Below are 18,512 nucleotides of genomic sequence, written 5' to 3' on the forward strand. Positions count from 1 at the left end.
GCAATGTTGCCAGTGGGGCTTTGCTGTTCTCTCTGTTGGTGGTGAAACTTGGGCTAACTGTTACAACATTGGTGGCTGTGAATATGGAGTTTAGAAATCACATTTGTTCCAAGTCTATGTAAGAGTCTGCCCTATTGCCCAGGGCTTGGCAGGCTAGAGAAGGCTCTTGGACTGGTTTGCTGAGAGCTTTGATCTCTTCCCTCATGCTTTATTGCTTGCCCTTGGCCTGTGCAGCTTATTCAGACAGGCAGAAGTGCCCTGTGCAGAGCACGAGCAAAGTGTTGGATTTAAATCCCTTTAGGCACGCCCTATTAATGCTCTTGTGTATCACACTGTGAGCAGATTCATTCATTCTCTAACATTTGCTGAGCCCTATCTATGTCCTGGCCATGGTGCTCAGCGCTGGGTACAGAAGGGGGAACAGATGACACCCTGACTCCCGAAGCTCTGGATTTGATTTCGTAGCATGAGGCAGACAAGCACAGCAACAAGATCACAGCCATCAACAGCTGCCTCAGATGCCAGCTGTGCACACTGGAGACACAGAATGAGAGAGACTCCTGGACAAACTGAGACCTGACAGGTGAACCAAGGTAGGCTGTGGGAGTGTGAAAGGAAGAGATATTTCAGGCAGAGGGGACAGCCAGTATGAAGAGACTCAGGTGAGAGAGAGCTTGGGTCTGTTTGAGGAAGGGAAGGGTGTCTTGGGCTGCATTTGTAGAGACCTTTTCACAGTAATCTAAGTGGCCATCATGAGAAGTTGCAGACACTCACGCCCTGTGCAGGTCTTCAGTATTCTGATGCCTCCAGCCTGAGAAAGACAGAGGATGACTTCATAATGTTCTTTTTCTTTTTCTTCCTCCTTTTCTTTCACCTCTCCTTTTTCTTCCCTTCTTTCCTTTCTGTCTCATCTCATGGATCTTATGATAATCTTCATCTTGATATGTAGTCAAATCTTGAACTTTTCGTTTCATTGCTTCCACTTCCCAAGTGTTGGAATTTGGAGTGTGCATGAGCATGCTTGGTTTATACAGTGCTGACAATGGGCCTGAGGGCTTCATGTGTGCTAGACAAATACTAGATTCCTAGGGCCTTTTCTGAAGCCATATATATAATACTACTCACAACTTTTAAGTCCATGTGTAGTGTGAGCATCTGGAGTTGTAGCAGCATCTTCATGCATGGCTCCAGGATTCTGTCCTCCCAGGTTCTGTGTCATTCAAGGATTTCCTTTTACCCATAGTGCTTGGGCTTTTAGACTTTGGCTCTAGCTTTTGCCAGTGTAACTGGCTATACCTACTCATGAGTAGACTCCTCTCACTGTCTCCATTCTTATATTGATTGCTGTCTTTGTCATACAATGCAGTGGATATGCATTGGCCTATAGAGGCCTCTTATGCTCTCACAGCAACTTTCCTCCAGAAACAAGGCCTTAATACCACCTCCCCCTTTTGTGTTGCTCTCTTTCTGTCTGACTTCGTCTCTCTGTCTTATAGGTTACATAGAATGCCACCCATTCTGTCATGAGAGATTTCTTTAATATGAACATATTTTAACTGAGCTAGAAATCTGTTACAAAACTGTAGGAACAGGGCTGTAGAAGATGGCCCAGCGGACAAAGTACTTGTTTGCCATGCAGGTAGAACTGAGTTAGAGTGTCAGCACCCATACAAAAACCAGGTGTGGTGGCTTAGGTTTACAATCTCAGTGTTTAAGAGGCTAAGACAGAAGGGTGTTTGAAGGTAGCCCAGTTCCTGAGCTCCAGATTTAATGAGAGACTGTCTGAAATAAACAAATAAACAAACAAACAAACAGAGATAGCCATGGTGCTGCACATCTTTAATCCCAGTACTTGGGAGGCAGAGGCCAATGGGTCTCTGAGTTTGAGACCATCCAGGTCTACATAGTGAGTTCTGGACAGCCAAAGCTACATACTAGAGAGACCCCATCTCAAAAATATTAAAATGATTACTAGCAACAACAACAACAACAACAATAATAATAATAATAATAATAATAATAAACGAGGAAGACATTCAACATCAAACTATGGCTTCTGTGTGCATCTGTATACACACACACACACACACACACACACACACACCTCTTTTTTAAATAAAGAGGCTGTTGAACCTCAGGCAAGTCTATGAGTCTCCTGAAATATGTTTTATCTGTGTGTAATGTGTGTGGTGTGTGTGTGTGTGTGTTCTTACATGTGCATACAGCAGTGATGATTTTGCCTGAGTGTTTGCAAATGAACACTAGGGCCCAGTTGTCATTCTAAAACATTTCCTTTGCCTCAGGGAACTCAGTGATAACTTTGCCATCTCTCACTCCTGTGTCTAGGCCTACTTCTCACATGGGTGTAGATAGCAATTCTGCTTGCTTCTCTCTCCTGCTTCGCCAGTAGAATGAGCACACTCTCCTCTATACACGTGAGTTCAAATGCAGTCATTGGTTCTCTAATTTCATGCAGCTTACTTCTGCCAGGCTTCTATGTTCTCCTTCCTCCTAGGTAAAGTGAAGATAATACTCCCTCCTCAGAAACATTAGGAATGTGTAAGAGTCAAGGATAAGAAGGAGGTCACAGCCATCACTTATGTGGCATCAGAATTACGTTCTCCTTCCTTCTATTCCTTCCCTTCCTCCCCATCTTCTTCCTTCCTTTCTGCCCTCTTTTCCCTTTTCCACCTTTTACTCCTCTTGCCCACCTTCCTGAGTCAATCAGGCCCAGATCACTTGAGGACATGCATCCTTTGTCTCCATGGGAGAGGCCCCCTCTCTCTGCTTCATGTAATTGTCAGCAACAAAGTTGGAAAATACAGACGTCTGAAGCAGCTCTCCGCACCGCAACATCTGCACCAGACAAAACTCAAAAAGCCCTCAATCCCCAGTCATGAATGCACTATAAAAACAATGTGGCAGAAATGAAAATTGTTCCATCATAATATTTCACAGTTCTTTTTGACAAAAGCCAAGCCGCCCTCATGAATACACATTTCCCAGCACTTTATGCATTATGCATCAGCCTATAGCAGGGGACCTGGGAATTGCCAGTCCCTAGTAAAGGGCCTTTGAAAGTGCCTATTTTGTAAACAAATGGAGCCCAGACCTAGTACTTGGGCTCTTCAGGTAATTTAAGACTGACTCCTGCTGCCCGAGTGGGGACAAACTCATTTGGGGGTTGTAAATGACAGAAGGATCTTCAAGATTCACTAGATGGGAGTGGTGATGTTTTAACACGTGGGCTTCTAATCTATAATTTCGGAATATCTAAGACAGGCATGCACTGCGGCTGGGAGAAGTCCTGCTGGAGCCATAGTTAAGCCAAATGTCACCAGAATGCCAAATAGGCCTGCCAAGACTGTCACTGGCTGTAGGGTCAGACAAATTAGTTAAGATGTCTCATTCCCAGGAACTTCAAACCAGATTGAACCTCTGGATGGATCTGCCACTGGGGTGACTGAGCCTATGTGGGGACAAATATGGCAGACTTGTGTCAGTAGGGCTGTCAGGAGACATTTTTGTTTGCCTCAAGCCAACATATTGGAATTTTATATTGCATATATATGTCAATGGGAGGGTCCTTAAAGTTCCTTAACGAGTGCCCGTGTTTCAAACACAAGGAGCCTGAGGCCCTGAAATTTTAAGGAATGTGTTCAAGGTCAGGCTGAGATTGAGCTGGCAGGTTGGGGACTGCTGGAAACATGTCACTTTCCCCTAGTACCTCCCACTGCCTCAATCACGGCGTTGGCAATGCCTGCAAAGACCAGAAGCAAATGGTTGCTGATTGTGATGATTTGAGAAAGGGCAGATTGGAATTCTTCAAACAGCTCTAAAAAAGAATATCATCCAGGGCCATTTTGTGTCATTTGCAATCTGTCCTCCCTGGTAGGCTCATTTTAAATAGCGACAGACAGAGGACAGATATCGACTAGTGTCCATTATATCTGTTGCAATAACAAGATGGTGATTGATTCCTTGCTATATGTATTTATTTCATAAAGAAATATTCTGTTTCCATTAGGGTACAAAGGGTGTGAACAGAGAGCAGAAACACAGAATTACAATGTGGACTATGTCTCATTCTTCTCTTCTCTGGCAGTCACATGTTTCCAGAGGTCAGGAAGTGAGATGTCTGGTTTCCAGCTTAGTTAAGTCAATCAGCTTTCTGTGGGTATCACAGGTACAGAACACAGGACACAGTGGAACTGGGCAAGGGAACACCTGTTTCCCTAGTGAGGCACCTGCAGGCCCAGGCTTCTGGATGAGGGATGAAGGGAAGCAGGGTAACCCCAGTGAAGGGGAGTAGGGAGGTTCCTCATTATTGCTCTGGTGCATGGTGCAATCCAGCTGGAGGAACCACTTGCTGATTGATGCAGTTTGACTAAGGAAAACATCAACAGCTGAGGGCTGATTAAGAAGAGGCAACTTGTTACTCTTCACAGACACCTGGAAGAACATACTTAGGCAGTATGGCTGCATCCACACTCTCTACTGAGCCAGAGAGGAAACAAGCAGACAGGGTAAAAGATAGAAGGAAGAAATCAAGATGGCCCACCTAACATTAACATTAAGAACCTGCCTACAAGTCTTTAAGTTTTGGGCAAGTGGTTTTCTGTCTCTCAGTATGGTTTTGTTAAAACTCCCTGGCTGTGGCATCTCAGACTCAAAATAGGGGTTTTGTGAATGTGTGTGTCTTCGTGTGTGTGTGTGTGTGTGTGTGTGTGTGTGTGTGTGTGTGTGTAAAGAAGCATATGTATTTCTGGTTTTGCTTGATGCTACTGACCTAGGAATGCTACTGGTGAAGCTACTGGGTAAAAATAGTCTGTGAAAAAATTGTCCATTCTCATATCTCAGCATCTTCAGATTATTCAAAAATGCTCCCAAGTGTTTGTAAAAAATGATTTAAATTTCTACAACTGGCAGAGTAGTGGGTAAAGAATGTCCTCGGGTACCATAAATAGTTCTTTATTTGGTTGTAAATCAAGAAATAATTTCTTCTGGATTAGGAAAGTAAAATATTCTATTTGGGCACATTAGAAATTCAAAAACATATAGAAATGAAAATAAAGAGGAAATGCATTCCATAAAGATAATAGCTGTTTACAGTCATATTCCCGGAATTTTGGGCCAATGAATGTGTGACTATGGATATCTAGCTCTTGGCGCTCAACTGTTGCTGTTTTCTTAACTTTGTTGTTTGTGAAGTTATCTATTTTTGCAACAAAAACAATAGCAATAAAACTAAAAAGAACAGCAATACAAAGTGTGTGTTATGAGATATATCCCAGGTAAGAATCTACAGAAAATACCATAGCTAAGTTGAAGAAATTCAACTGGAGGACTTAGTCTCTCATGGGTACTCATTATAGCAAATGTTTTTGAGTGGGATGTTCCTCAATGTTTTCAATTATGGTTTCATGGTTCAAATGCCCCCCCCCCACTACAACTCATGCTGAGGTTTAACCGCCATTTTGGGAAATTAAGAGAAAGGTCAAGATAATACCTCTAAGAGACAAGTAGGTGTCCAAGACCAACTACAAAGTGAGCTGACCATAAGTACTCACTCTTCTCTGCCTCTCGCCTAGTAATCTAACATGATCAGACTCGTCCATCTTGAAAGCAACATCTTACTCATCAAAGACTCCATAAATGAGAAGGAGAATTCATTTGAAAGCAGAGAGACTAAACAGAGTATCACTGAAGGCGTTCTTTGTTCCTCAAAAGTAATTGTCCAAGGAAGTGTTTGTCCAAAAGCTAGTGAAATTGTAGTCTATGAGGGTTAGGCTGCAAGCCAAGCTGACAGCAGAACAAAGAAGCAAAACGTACAGTTAAAACAGGATGAAGATTGAGGAGGTCATGGAGCCTTGTATCATAATTCCAGAGAGCCTAACAATGTGTGGGAGGGTTAGAGACCCTGTAGAGAGGACACAGTTTGAAGTTGTCACGGTGAAGCCTAAGTGAGTACAGAATATTGGAACTGCCAAATAATGGGGTCTCCAGTGAAGAAAGCTTTAGGTGTGGACTAAAGTCAGCCTAAGAGAAAGGCAATGAGTGCTGTAAGCAATATATATATATATATATATATATATATATATATATATATATATATGCTGAGAGGGTGGGTCTACTTAAGCCATATGGAACCCAGATGATTCTGTCATGATCTTCAGATGCTGGATGTAGAGTTTTGGGTTTGGTACTTTCTCTGTTTATGTTGGGCTTGCTTTTGTGCAACTATTCCTTGTTATGCCTCCATTCTTTCATTTTAGGCCAGGAATGTTTATTTTGTGCTATTTTATGTTGGAAGTAAGTAAGTAACTTGGTCTCCTTTTCTTTTCTTTTTTCTTTATAATTTTGACATTACTCTTAAGATACAGCTATGCATCTCAGATGAAACTTAAACAATATCTGAATTATTAAAGACTATGGGAACTTTAAGTTTTAGATGTCATGCATTTTATAATATGACATGGCCATGATGTCATGATCAAAATAATGTATTTTGATACCAACATGGGGTGAAAGTGTGAGAGTTGATATGGATTGACAACTTGGTAGAATTTGGAAATGCCATTGAATAAATCTCTGGGTATTTCTGTGAGAAGTTGTCTAGATTTGGTTCATTGACATGGAAAAGCACATCCTAAATCTGATTTGGGAGATTCAATGGGATGGGGTCCCAGACTGAAAAAAAAAGGAGAAACTGAGTTAAATACCACACCTGCCTCCTCTGTCTTCTGACCGTGGATGTGATGTGATCAGATGTTTCAAGATCCTGTCATCATGACTTCTCCTTATGGATTTTACCCTTACATTGTGAGTCAAAATAAATGTTTTCTTCCTTAAGCTGCTTTTGCCAGGTGTTTTGTTACAGCACCAGGACAACTAACACATCAGATGTGACCTTGGGCCTCCTAGCCTTCAAAAACATAGGATAAACAAATTCTGGGTTGAGTATACCAGAGATTAGATTTACAGTCTTTTAATGTGCTAGACAAGTACTCCATGACTGAATTGCATCCCTAAACCTTTACTTTTATCTTTAAGATAATGTCTGCTAAGTTCTATATTTGAACTTGAACTTTCTTTGTAACCAAGGTTGGTTTTGAACTTGTGGTCCTCCTGCTTCAGCCTGTGGAGTACTTGGGATTGCAGAGTTGAGGCAATAGTCATGGTGTCAAACTAAATTTTATCTTTCATGAATAACTCAATCTGCTATATGCAGTGACAGCAAGAGAAAATTGAAAAGACAGCTCCTATACAAAGTATTCCATGCCTGTTGTTCTCCCCCATTTTTGCCCCAAGACTTTGAAGGGGAAACTGCTAGAAGAAAAGCTAAGAGAGTTGAAAGGAATTTACCATGTATATAAAACAGTGCATGGTGTAAATCTGCTATTATAGCTTTCAGTTGTTCATTTTAGATTTTCAAAATTGAGATGTTATTTTGTTAAAAAGCCAATAACTGAGCAAGAAATGGTTCTTTTACCCCTATTCCCTCAAAATTCAAGAGACATCCTCACATGCTCTATGGCTTTGACCTATGGTTTCTCATGAGTAGGGAAGTGTGTATTCTGCTCCCTGTCCAGATGGTAGCCTCCTTGAGAACAGGGTTGGTTTCTCTTAGGTCTCTGTTATGAGCATCTGCCAACAAATGGATGTGGTAGTAGGCTGTTTTTCTCCATCCTTCCTCCTTTTTTCTCTTCCTTACCCCTTCGTTCCATGTTTCTCTGTGTTTTCTATTGTGTTAGCCATAATAGAATATAACCCCATGTACATACTAGAGAAGGTCTTTACTAGCAAATGGTATCCCTCGTCCTTTACTTGTTTTAAATTTTGAGACAGTGGTCTTGTTAGATTGCAGTGTTCATAGCATCTGCTTAAGAAGTTGTAATGAACCAAGTTCTATGGAAGTCCTACAGGAAGGGAAAATATTCCAAGGTCTGGGAATGAATGATTAGATGTGACTGTAAATCTCCTTTAGGCATGTTCAAAAGGATTCTTTTTTCCATGGTGAAACTTTTACCTAATATAAAAACACCTTGGGGCATTTGCAAAACTCCTTATCTTGACTGCTATAAGCTATGGATGAAAGCTATGACCTGTTCATCAACTGAAGATCCACACTAACAATGTTCTTAACACATTGCCTGGGCTCATCCCAGAGATCCTCTGGGTTTCTGCAGAGGGCAAAGGCTACATATCTATCGAAACTTTACCTATAGCATTCTCCATGAACATTTCAGATTTGATTTTGCTGAGGCTCAATTACCTCTAGCACTCTCATGGCCCTTCAGATTAAGGATCTAGTTTCAAGAGGTAATTTCATCAATCAATGCTGGGCTGAGCACTCTGACTGTGATCTCGTTCTATCTTTACATTCAGATGATTTTACCTGTGATAGCTTCCACTTCACAGGCAGAAGGTATAGCAACTTCTGATAGTTTTCTCAGCTCTAGAGAATTTGAGGGCTCATATACTCTACCATATTCATTCATCAAATGGGATCTCCACAGTCCCCAAAGAAAACACCCTTTCTTAGTGAGATTCTGTTTCTCTCAGTAAAGGCTAAATTTATTTTGGCAACCAAGACATACTTCTGGCTAACATTGAGCTTGAGGTCCCTCAAAGGCCTTTGGACATTTCAACATTCCCTTTTGGTGTAGTTTGGTAAAGCAGCAGCAGCAGCAGCAACAACAACAAACCTGAACTTAGACTCTTCGCTACAACCAGCTAGTTATTCTGAGTTCACTGTTTTGACTTGTTTAAAGTGTTTTGAATATTGGGTTGTTGATAACACTATCTAAACTCTTTTGTCGTGGTTTTGGTTTTGTTTTAATTTGAAGAAAATAAGTTTTTTCCTACATCAACTTCCCCTTGAAGATTTTCACACTGTGTGATTTTGCAGGTTTGGAGTAGTCCCTGAACTATTCTGTCTGACCAAAAAGTGACAGGTATTTGGCTGGATAACTGCCATAATTAGACACACCGTGCGTGAAGTGCCCAGCAGAGCATCTGACACGCAGAAAGCACTTGAGGATAGTTGTTATTTATCAGGTGATGCATTTGCATTAAAAAGTGCCTCTTGTAAAGTAACACAACCAAGTGAACAGTACTGCTTCTGAACTCTCACATTCTTGTACGGGGTCTACTTTGCTTGTAATGGTAATACCCCAGATTCACATTACTAATATTCTTAAGACTCTGGTCCTGTTCATCCATGGTGATGATCTCTAGCGTATGCTATTTAGCACAAAGTTCTTGGGTTTCTACAATAGGCAATGGCTATGAATTGGCATTTGGTTTGGCTAGCAAATCGTTAAACTTATAACATCTTCAAAGGATAGAGACTTCAGTGTTTACCAGGAAATCTTCATGCAAGACTGGATAAGGGTCTCATTCTCTTAACCCTTTGTGTTTTCATTGCCAAGATAAGAGGGCACAAGGAGACTATCTGTCATGGTCACCAGATGTGGGAAGCCTCCTCCTCCTTTCCTTCTCTTCCTCCTGGCTGTGGATCCTTCCAAATGGATCCTTCCAGGTATGACAGTTCTCCCAGGCTTATGGGCTTTGGGAGCTCAGGCACCATTTGTCAGGCTTCCTGAGGCAGCAGCTCTCAGATAGCATGCCCGAAATAGTGAAGCAGCAGGGTTTGGGTGGCTTTGACAGCATTTGTTTTGTTCTTACAGTTCCACATATTGGAAAGTCAAACATCAAGGTTCCTTAGATTTGACTCCTAGTGAAGCAAGACTTCCTGGTTTGTAGTGATCCCAGGGCCGTTATAGGGTACAGGCTAAATTTCTCTGTATCTTTTTCTTCTTATGAAGGTGTTAATCCTATCACAGGGGTACTATCCTTATGATGCTATCTAAATCTAATTATGACACACACATAATTAGGATTTCAGCATGTGACTATCCCATTTAACTGATGGGAACAACAAGAAACCAACTAACCTTGATGAGACCAATCACATCTGTGGAAGAGAAATGCTTGTCCCCACAGAGTTTCAAAACAACTTTAGCTGCTATGAATGCATCCTACTCCTGTCACCTTCCTGCTCTCTCTCACAGGATCCATTCCTTGTCCCTGGGATAGCCTCTTTCACCAATCATTCCCCATTCACCCATCTCAGTTTTTCTGGTCCTTCAAGGTACAACAACAATTATCTGGAGCAGGCTATTTACCTCCACTTAATTGGTTGCCATATTGTCCCAGTTCTCCATTTCCCTTGCACTGTGCTATGAGGACACAAACTGCATACTTCATCTTATTTTATTCTTCATCCAGCAGTCTGAATAGAGCAAACTATGTGCTCCAGGGCTAGTTGAATGATAAATAAAAGGTACAGAAGGAGGAGACAAAATGGACATGCCACTTCAACTTCTAGTGTATAACACAGACACATACCAACGGAGAATACAAGGACTCAATTCAAATAGCAAAAGCATTGCTCACAAATGTTCAAATGAAAATTCCTACTATAGTGGTTTGAAGGGTCAAATCAAGGAAAAGGGGTTCAGATATCAGTCACTCAGAAAGCTGGGTGTGCTGCGAGGGTTTTCTATCTGCTTCAACATTCTCTGTGCACATGCAGGTCCTGGTGGAGCAACTATGTCTGATGGATGCAAACTTGCTACCTACAAATCACGGAGCTAAGCATCAACCTGAGTGGCTAATGATCATCTTAATTAACCCACAAGACTTTATGCATGGCTGGTATTCATCCAACCTTTTGATCCTAGACAGGAATCTATTAAAGACCGTTGAGAGAATGAAAAGACAAAATCCAGTGAGTGTTTTTACCTTGGTGAATATAAAAGTTGGCAGGTTCGATAACTCTAAAAGTGATCTATTTGCCAATAGCAATATTACATTAAGTTGGGGAAACATCATTCTCTTAAACGCAAGCTTAGTGAGCCGTCTGAATAATGACTTAAAACTACATGTGTCCAGAGCCTGTTGAGGCTGGGAAGGATGGAATTCACATTCTTGCTTTATAAGGAACACATTTTCTGCAAAGAGGTAGCCCCAAATTTGTTTGGAGTTAGAAACTATCTGGAGAACCTAATAAAAAATCATGGACTCTCTCCTAGAAAAATGCTCATGACTGGGCATAGAATGCTTGATGTCTCTCAGGGGATTCACAGACCTCTGAGATATTCATCTGTGGAGTCCAGTCATGAATCTCAATGCCTGGGAGGCTGGATGGTCTCATGCCAGTGTAAGCAGCCTTACCAGACACCTGATTGAAGTTTTTAAAAGTCCACATTTGCCTGATGTGAAGTGAGTGTAGATCTTGGTGGCCTTTCAGAAAAGGACCTTAGCAAAGCCCAGACCTGAGAATTTTGGAAGATACTCCCTGATTTTCTTTTCTTTCATCTTCCAGACTTCCATAAGCAGAATTGTTAAGAGGAAAGACAGAAGAATGATCTTTGATCAGAGAGGCGAATGCCAACACAGCAGCTTCTTACTCTATTTATTAGCTTGGGATCTTTGCCAGAAGATTTTTCTCTGTCAACCATTTCCAGACTTGTAGGTTGTCATTGCTAAGACTGGAATGACAGGTATGGGCCTTCATTCATCTCCTCCTCCTCCTCCTCCTCCTCCTCCTCCTCCTCCTCCCCCTCCTCCTCCTCCTCCTCCTCCTCTTCCTCCTCCTCCTCCTCCTCCTCCTCCTCCTCCTCCTCTTCTTCTTCTTCTTCTTCTTCTTCTTCTTCTTCTTCTTCTTCTTCTTCTTCTTCTTCTTCTTCTTCTTCTTCTTCTTCTCTCAAAGGTTCAACATTCTGGGTAAGTGTTGCTACATTCACAGAAATCTACTAGAAGTGATTAGACTCCATTGTCTAATAGGTTGGACTGTTTCAATATATGGTCACTTGTCTTGTTTGGCTTCTAAGGAGACTCTAGGTCAACAAGAAAGTCCTCCAATTTAGTGTTGCTTTGATTTTTTTTTAAATTAGAACTAGAATATGATTCAGGGGAAGGTGCTTCAGGTATCCAAAGTCTTATGTTAACAATGGACCAATAATTGTTCTCATGGAACCTGAATCTCCCAAGTCTCAGTTTCTAATCTCTACCATGAGAATTTCATCAATGGAATAGTGTCAGTGGTAGTACTGGGTATGGGTACATAGAGATTATAGTCATGGATGTCTAAGACTCATAGGCCCTAGGTGGTAGAGGTTCTTGCCACAGAAACCAGTCTGGTTACCTGAGTTCAGTCTCTGAAATCATTTAAAGGCAAAAGGAAAGAACTAGTTCCACAAAGCTGCCCTCTGATCTCCACATAGGCATGTAGCATAGCATATGTGTTCATGTGTGCTCATCTCAAACCTCTCTCTCTGTTTCTGCCTCTGTCTCTCTGACTCTGTCTTTCTGACTCTGTCTCTCTGTCTCTCTCTCCTTAAAAATTCAGAGAACAAATTATAGGTGACCCTTTAGAACTAAAAGACTAGAACCCAGAATAAAGGGAGAGAAACCTAGAGATGTCAGAATCAAGCAGGAAGAGATGCAAGTTGGAATGGAGCAAAAACACAAGGCCTGGCTCAGACCTTGATTGTACTTCTGTGCATTTGAGCCCTACCCACCTTCAAAGGATGGTGTTCCCCACCTACAGCAGCTACCTTACCTGGAACATCCCCCACATTCCCAGAGACCCTTCAGTTCCTGCAAAGCAAAACAATAGGCTTCCATACTCCCACTCACTCTGCAGGTACCTCAGTACTAGGATAATGAAAAGACTGTACAGTGATTCTTTTAGGGCACTCTCAATTTTAGCTGTCTCATGCCCTTATCATAATCTTTGAGGGTATCTAAAGAAGCTTCAGTTGTAGATTTAATTCAATAGATTCCTTAGTAGTTCCTGCTGAGAATGTAAGAACTATGACCTAGTTCTCTTTTTGTGTATGTGTGCACATGGTGTGTGTGTTTGTGTGTGTGTGTGTGTGTGTGTGTGTGTGTGTGTGTTGTGTTATGTCATTCTCAATTTCCCTCTACCTTATTTTATGAGATAAAGGCTCTTACAAAAGCCAAGTCTCACTAATTTGGCTACAGTAACTGGTCAGCAATCTACAGGGCTCCTCCCATCTCTCCTTCTTCAGCAATGGGAGTACAGGCATGAGCGTCACCGTGCCTGAGGGTTTTGTGAAAGTTCTGGGAATCAAACTCAGGTGTTGAAAATTCTATGGCAAAAATGTTACCAACTGAGCCATTTTCCCAGCCTCTAGTTGTGTTTTTGAAGCACATGTAAACAATGCCTGGCCTTCCAGCATATAGAGGATGCTCAGAAATATTTGCTGAGTGAGTATATGCTTGGGATATTGCTGCAAATTTAAATTTTCTTGACTAGAGCCTAAAGTGATCCCTTAAATCTAAGTAGTTTTCCTAACCTCTTACAAAACCTAACCAATTTCAGGGTCTTACTCCATCTAAATGCATCCTGTAGCATTATCTTTTTCTCATGTTAGTAGCTGCATGAGGTATCTGCAGTTTTCTTGAGATTCTTTTAGAAATAACTCAGCCTATCACATTTTTGCACAACATACAACAGAGGGAGATTTCTTTTTGTTTTCCCTTTGGAAAATTCAGCTACACTGTGCCAGAAGCCATATGTAGTTCTGAGAGATATAATGGTCAATGTAGCAATAGAATGCCTTAAATATTTTCTATCTTTGATGTTGGCATCCACTGGTTTTTCAGGGCTGGCAAGTGAACCCAATGTAGATTTCGTGATACACAATTGCTCTGTTTCTGAGCTATATCCTCAGTCCTCAGCATCCATACTTATAAGACGCATATTTGCTCTTTGTTGGACCAGGACTGAAAACCATGATTCATTTCTTGGGGGATTACATGGGATTCCATTATTTTGGGAACTCCTTGAAGAGGAAACAATAACATTCCCTTTGTTTCTATTTCCTACTTTTTAAAAGGCCTCTTATATTGATGGGTAATACACCTACTAGAGTGACAAGAAGATGCTGGGCATGGTTGAGATCTCTTCAGTCATGATAGGAATCCAGGTACTCAACAAACCCCTAGACACACTGTTACTATGCTGTCAACAAAAGTGTATAGGTTATTCTATAGAGTTGTTATCTTATTTTATTGTTATTATTACTGTTGTAATTATTATCACAGAGAGCATGAGCATGTCCATACTGACCTAGGGCATTTCTTCCTTGAACAATGAGTTCATTTTATGCCCTTATCCTCTACCCATAAAGGCCATTTTTATTTCCCTATTGTATGCATGACTCCCAGTGTTCTGTTGATGGGAGAGCAGCCCTAGCTGATAACTTCTTGAGATAATACACAGAGAAAAATAAAAGAAATCACATAACAGAAGACAGGACATAACATAACAAGACCAAGATCATTCGGGGGAGCTAAGAGAAGAATGAGGCATGCCTCTGAGGGATATAGGTGAGGTTGTGTCCAGAGGAAATTAAATCATAAGGGCTTTGACCCATGAGTGGATTAATCCTTCATTCATTCAGCATGGTTTGGCTTTCTTGAGAGGTAGTTAATTATAGAGGTGATTAAAAAAAAATAAAGAGGCGGGGCTTAGAGGGAGTGGTTCCAGAGGTTGTATTCTAGAAACAAAGGGAATGTTATTGTTTCCTTTTCCATATTTTTCTTGTATTCTTCCTATCTTCTCCTCTCTCTGCTTTCCTTCTACTATAATGAAAGTCATTTATAATGAGCTTCTGTGGCTGTGATCTACCTAAGCTTATAAAGGCAAACAACCATGGCCTGGATCCCCAGAAATCAGGAGCCAAAATAAATCCAGTCTATAAGCTGTTCTGTCAAGTGTTTTGTCCCAGGGGAGAGCTAAAGTAACCATACTACAACCAACCTAGTGAGGTTTAGGATAAGCTCACAGTTCATTGGTTTGTGTCTAAGCTCTGCAGGATACAATCTGCTTTTCCAACCCTCTCATTGAGCTAACTGTGTACTGTCCTCATTGTCAATTGCTTGTGTTGGCTCCAGACACTCCCTGCCTAGAGGATCTTTCTCCATACTCTTTCAGACTTGACTCCTTGCTGAAAGTTCAGAACAGGAGACCTTTCTCTCGGGGATCCTCTTGCTGTATTCCCTGTGTGATGTCAGGCAGCTTTATTTTCTGTCTAAATGTCATCTCTGTCCGGGCTGCAATATTTGAGAAAAAAGACTGCATTACTCCTTCCCATTCCTTCAGTGCTGGACCTACAGTCATGTTTGCTTCTGGTTTCTGCTGGTTTGCTAGGCAGACAGATCTGCTCCCTGGTGAGGGTGTGCCCTGCCTCTCTGCATAGTTTTGTTGAAATTTCCAACACATTTCAGATCCTGAGAAAAGGTACTTGTTTTAACAAGGCTTCTGGGCAGAGGTCATTGCTTTAGACGAGGTTCCTTTTCTTTCTTTTTTAATGAACTTAATCTGTTTTAATATCTTTTCCAAAGCAGACTACATTAAATGACCCTGACTTGGCTGAAAGCCTTTTCTTGAGTGCTTTGGGAGGATTAGAGGAAGTTCTTTTACAGCCTCTTAGCATGACTGGCTGCCTTTTCTTTTCTTTGGGTTACCAGGGATTGAGATTTGATCCTAATTAATGAAGGTGGATCCCTGAGCCTTGCAGTTTTTGCTTTGGGGGAAAGAGGTAGGGGTTGAGTTCTTTGGGGGAAGTGAATATGACCCCTTCTCAGTACCTCTTGATCTCACCATGGCTGGCCTTCAATTTGAGATTCTCCTATCTCTGGAGTGCTGGGATTACAGGTGTTCAGCCTTGAGACCTTTGCTGGAATGTGTGAGCAGGTAGAGATGCTGACGAGGGGCTTTAAGAATGTCAGCAAGCACCAGAGAGGGGCAGAGCATGTCATGGACTTGACAGAGAGCAGTTCTATCCTAAGAGTCACCTCTGGAACCAAGAGGCATGCCATACTGTTAAAATTAAAACTCAACGGTGACATTTTTTTTTATTGTCCAAAGATCATAAAAGGGAAGCAAAGCTGGGACAAACCAATTAACAGAGTAATGACAATGGGAAGTGGTCCAAAATGACTTTGTTCCTCTTATTGCAATCAGATTTGTGGCTCAGTTTGGAGGGGCGGATGGTGAATTTGTTTGAAATTGGAGTCTTGGGAAAGACAAAAGATCCACATCAGGTTGTAGCCATTGAGTCCTTTGTGGATCTCTTTAAGCTGACACACGTTCCTTTGTTATTTCTGCTCTGGTCCTGGGAGATATCTTTGCCAACAAGACTATAAGAGAAAAGGCAGGTTGGTGGTGGTGGCGGTGGCGGCGGCGGCGGCGGCGGCGGCGGCGGCGGCGGCGGCGGCGGCGGCGGCGGCGGCGGTGGTGGTGGGAGTGGTGTTAGTGGTATTCTTTTCATTTTATCTTTTCCCCATGGCACACAGTGAGGTGCTGGTGGTGTCATGCTCATAAGGACTTTAGAGGAAGATGCAGTCAGCAGAAGAGCTTCCCACTGGGTCAGGATTAATAGATGGAATGACTGAGCATCACTTAGACCCTTAAACCCTCTGCTGATTTCAGCAACTGGTGAATCCTTTCAATCATGATATGCATATTCCACAAAGTGAGCAGCAAAACCCTACATATCCTGTCCCTGGTCTCAGAGAAGGAGGGACAGAGCACTGAAAGATTTCAAAACAGAATGCAGAATGTGTATGTCCAAACATTCCAAGGCTAGCTTGTCCACAAGGCTTTGCCTATTGTGTTGCTGGTGAAAGCCTTCCTCAGAACATAGCATTAAAATATTCTGTTCAGCCGCCCTGTGCGCCAGGAGTACAATCAACTGCAGCACTATTTTTAAAGGCTCATCTGGCTTTATTAAGTAAAGAGAGGCTTCTTCTTGACATGATTTTGAGGATTTGCTGTCTTAGTAGTGGGCTTGGGTGTTGCTATCCTGGCGGAAGTTTCTCTGTGTGTATTAATAGACCTGGTAACGTCTGGTACTTAAACAATACTTTAAGCATCCTTTTCAGTCACTTTGAGCTCTCCAACCCTCACTTTTTCTTCTGGATAATGGTGATTAAAAACTTGCCTCTTAGTTTATTGTGAGAATGAAATGCATCAAAATGGTCATGCTTTCCTAGAGAAGTACTCCTTGGCCTCCATTCATTTATTCATTCATCCAGGGTCAGGCCTTCCAACACCTTGTTGTCAGAGCACATGCTGGGGACTTGTCATCCTAGTGTTTCTTTTGGTTTGTAGATACCAGTAAGTTCTAAGAAGATATTGACTGATTAAAAATCAACATGCTGAGATCCAGGTACTTTGATACACTTTCTCTCACACAGCAACATAATCCATCAGCTTTTGCCCAGGATTAAGAAGTAGATAAAATGTTCCCTCCATGGAAAAGAAGAACAGAGTCTTGGCCAAAGGAGGAATCTTTGCATCTGGATAGATTTATTCAAATCCCAGATCCACTGTTTACTGGCAGTGTGTAGGTGAGGTATTTAGATGCTAAAGCCAAATTTCCTACCATGTGTAAGGAAATATAATCCAACCCATGGCAGAAGCCTGCTGGGAGCATAAAGTGCCATACAACCTAGACTATGGTCAACAGGTCATGGGTTTATTCACAAGGAGAGTCTTTCAGCAGGAGTAGCTGGCATTGAGGTGCTGTTCTCATCTCTAGCTTGCCTTTAGTTTTCTTTATTCAGGGCTCTCCTTATTTGCCTTAGATTCTCTACATTGCTCTGTTGAGACTCAATGACCAAGGCAACTTACAGAAGAGTTTATTGTGAATTGGGGGCTTATAGTTTCAGAGCATCATGACCATCATGATGGGAAATGTGGCAGCAGGTCAGTATGGCATTGTGCTGGGGCACTAGTTAAGATCTTGAATTCTCATCTGCAAATAGGAGCCAGATAGACAAAGAGAGGGAGAGACAGAGACAGAGAGAGACAGAGGGGAGGGCAGGGACTTGAGAACAACTGAAGGGAAAGAGATATTTCTTTGCATAAAGTTTGATTTAGGAGCCTGTATTCTCCTGGTGACAACTTTATATAGTAGATGCACATGACCAATCCACGGTAGACATAAGTTTAGACATTTGTCTGTGGCAGCATATCTAGTGAATATCCCCAAATCTAGACTCTAGGCCAGAGTTCAGCTTTCCCAAAGACACTACCTGTTTGCAAGATTTTATGAAAACTCCTCACTTTCACAGGTGGTTAGAAGCAAATAGTTTTATTCCAAAGTACCCATGAAGAAAGGTTTAGCTAGGTCGCCTCCATGAGATTTCATTACTTATGGGGGCTATAGGGCAGTGAATGAGAATTAAGACAAGTTGTAAGTTTGAAAAATCCATTCTATTTCTCTTCAGCTATGTAGCTTTGGGTAAGTCATGGATTTTCTCTATGCCTCCACTTACATGTCTATAGATTGAGGATATTGCAGGTCAATACCTCAAAAAAGTGCTGTGAAGATTAAACAAAGAATATATGTATAGCACCCTGCATAGCATCAAGTATGGAGATGATATTTCTCGAGCACTTAGTG

The 18,512-nt window shown here is 41.7% G+C and overlaps 1 long non-coding RNA gene across 1 annotated transcript; it reads left to right on the top strand.

Moving 5' to 3' along the window:
* Window positions 1-237: 237 nt before the first annotated feature.
* LOC102556364 (uncharacterized) lies at window positions 238-11,676 on the top strand. Its single transcript, XR_597115.3, has 3 exons — window positions 238-593; window positions 10,601-10,795; window positions 11,393-11,676. It is a non-coding gene; the product is annotated as an uncharacterized LOC102556364 (long non-coding RNA).
* Window positions 11,677-18,512: the final 6,836 nt, after the last annotated feature.

This window comes from Rattus norvegicus, chromosome 19 (assembly GCF_036323735.1).
Source record: "Rattus norvegicus strain BN/NHsdMcwi chromosome 19, GRCr8, whole genome shotgun sequence".
Classification (NCBI taxonomy): domain Eukaryota; kingdom Metazoa; phylum Chordata; class Mammalia; order Rodentia; family Muridae; genus Rattus; species Rattus norvegicus.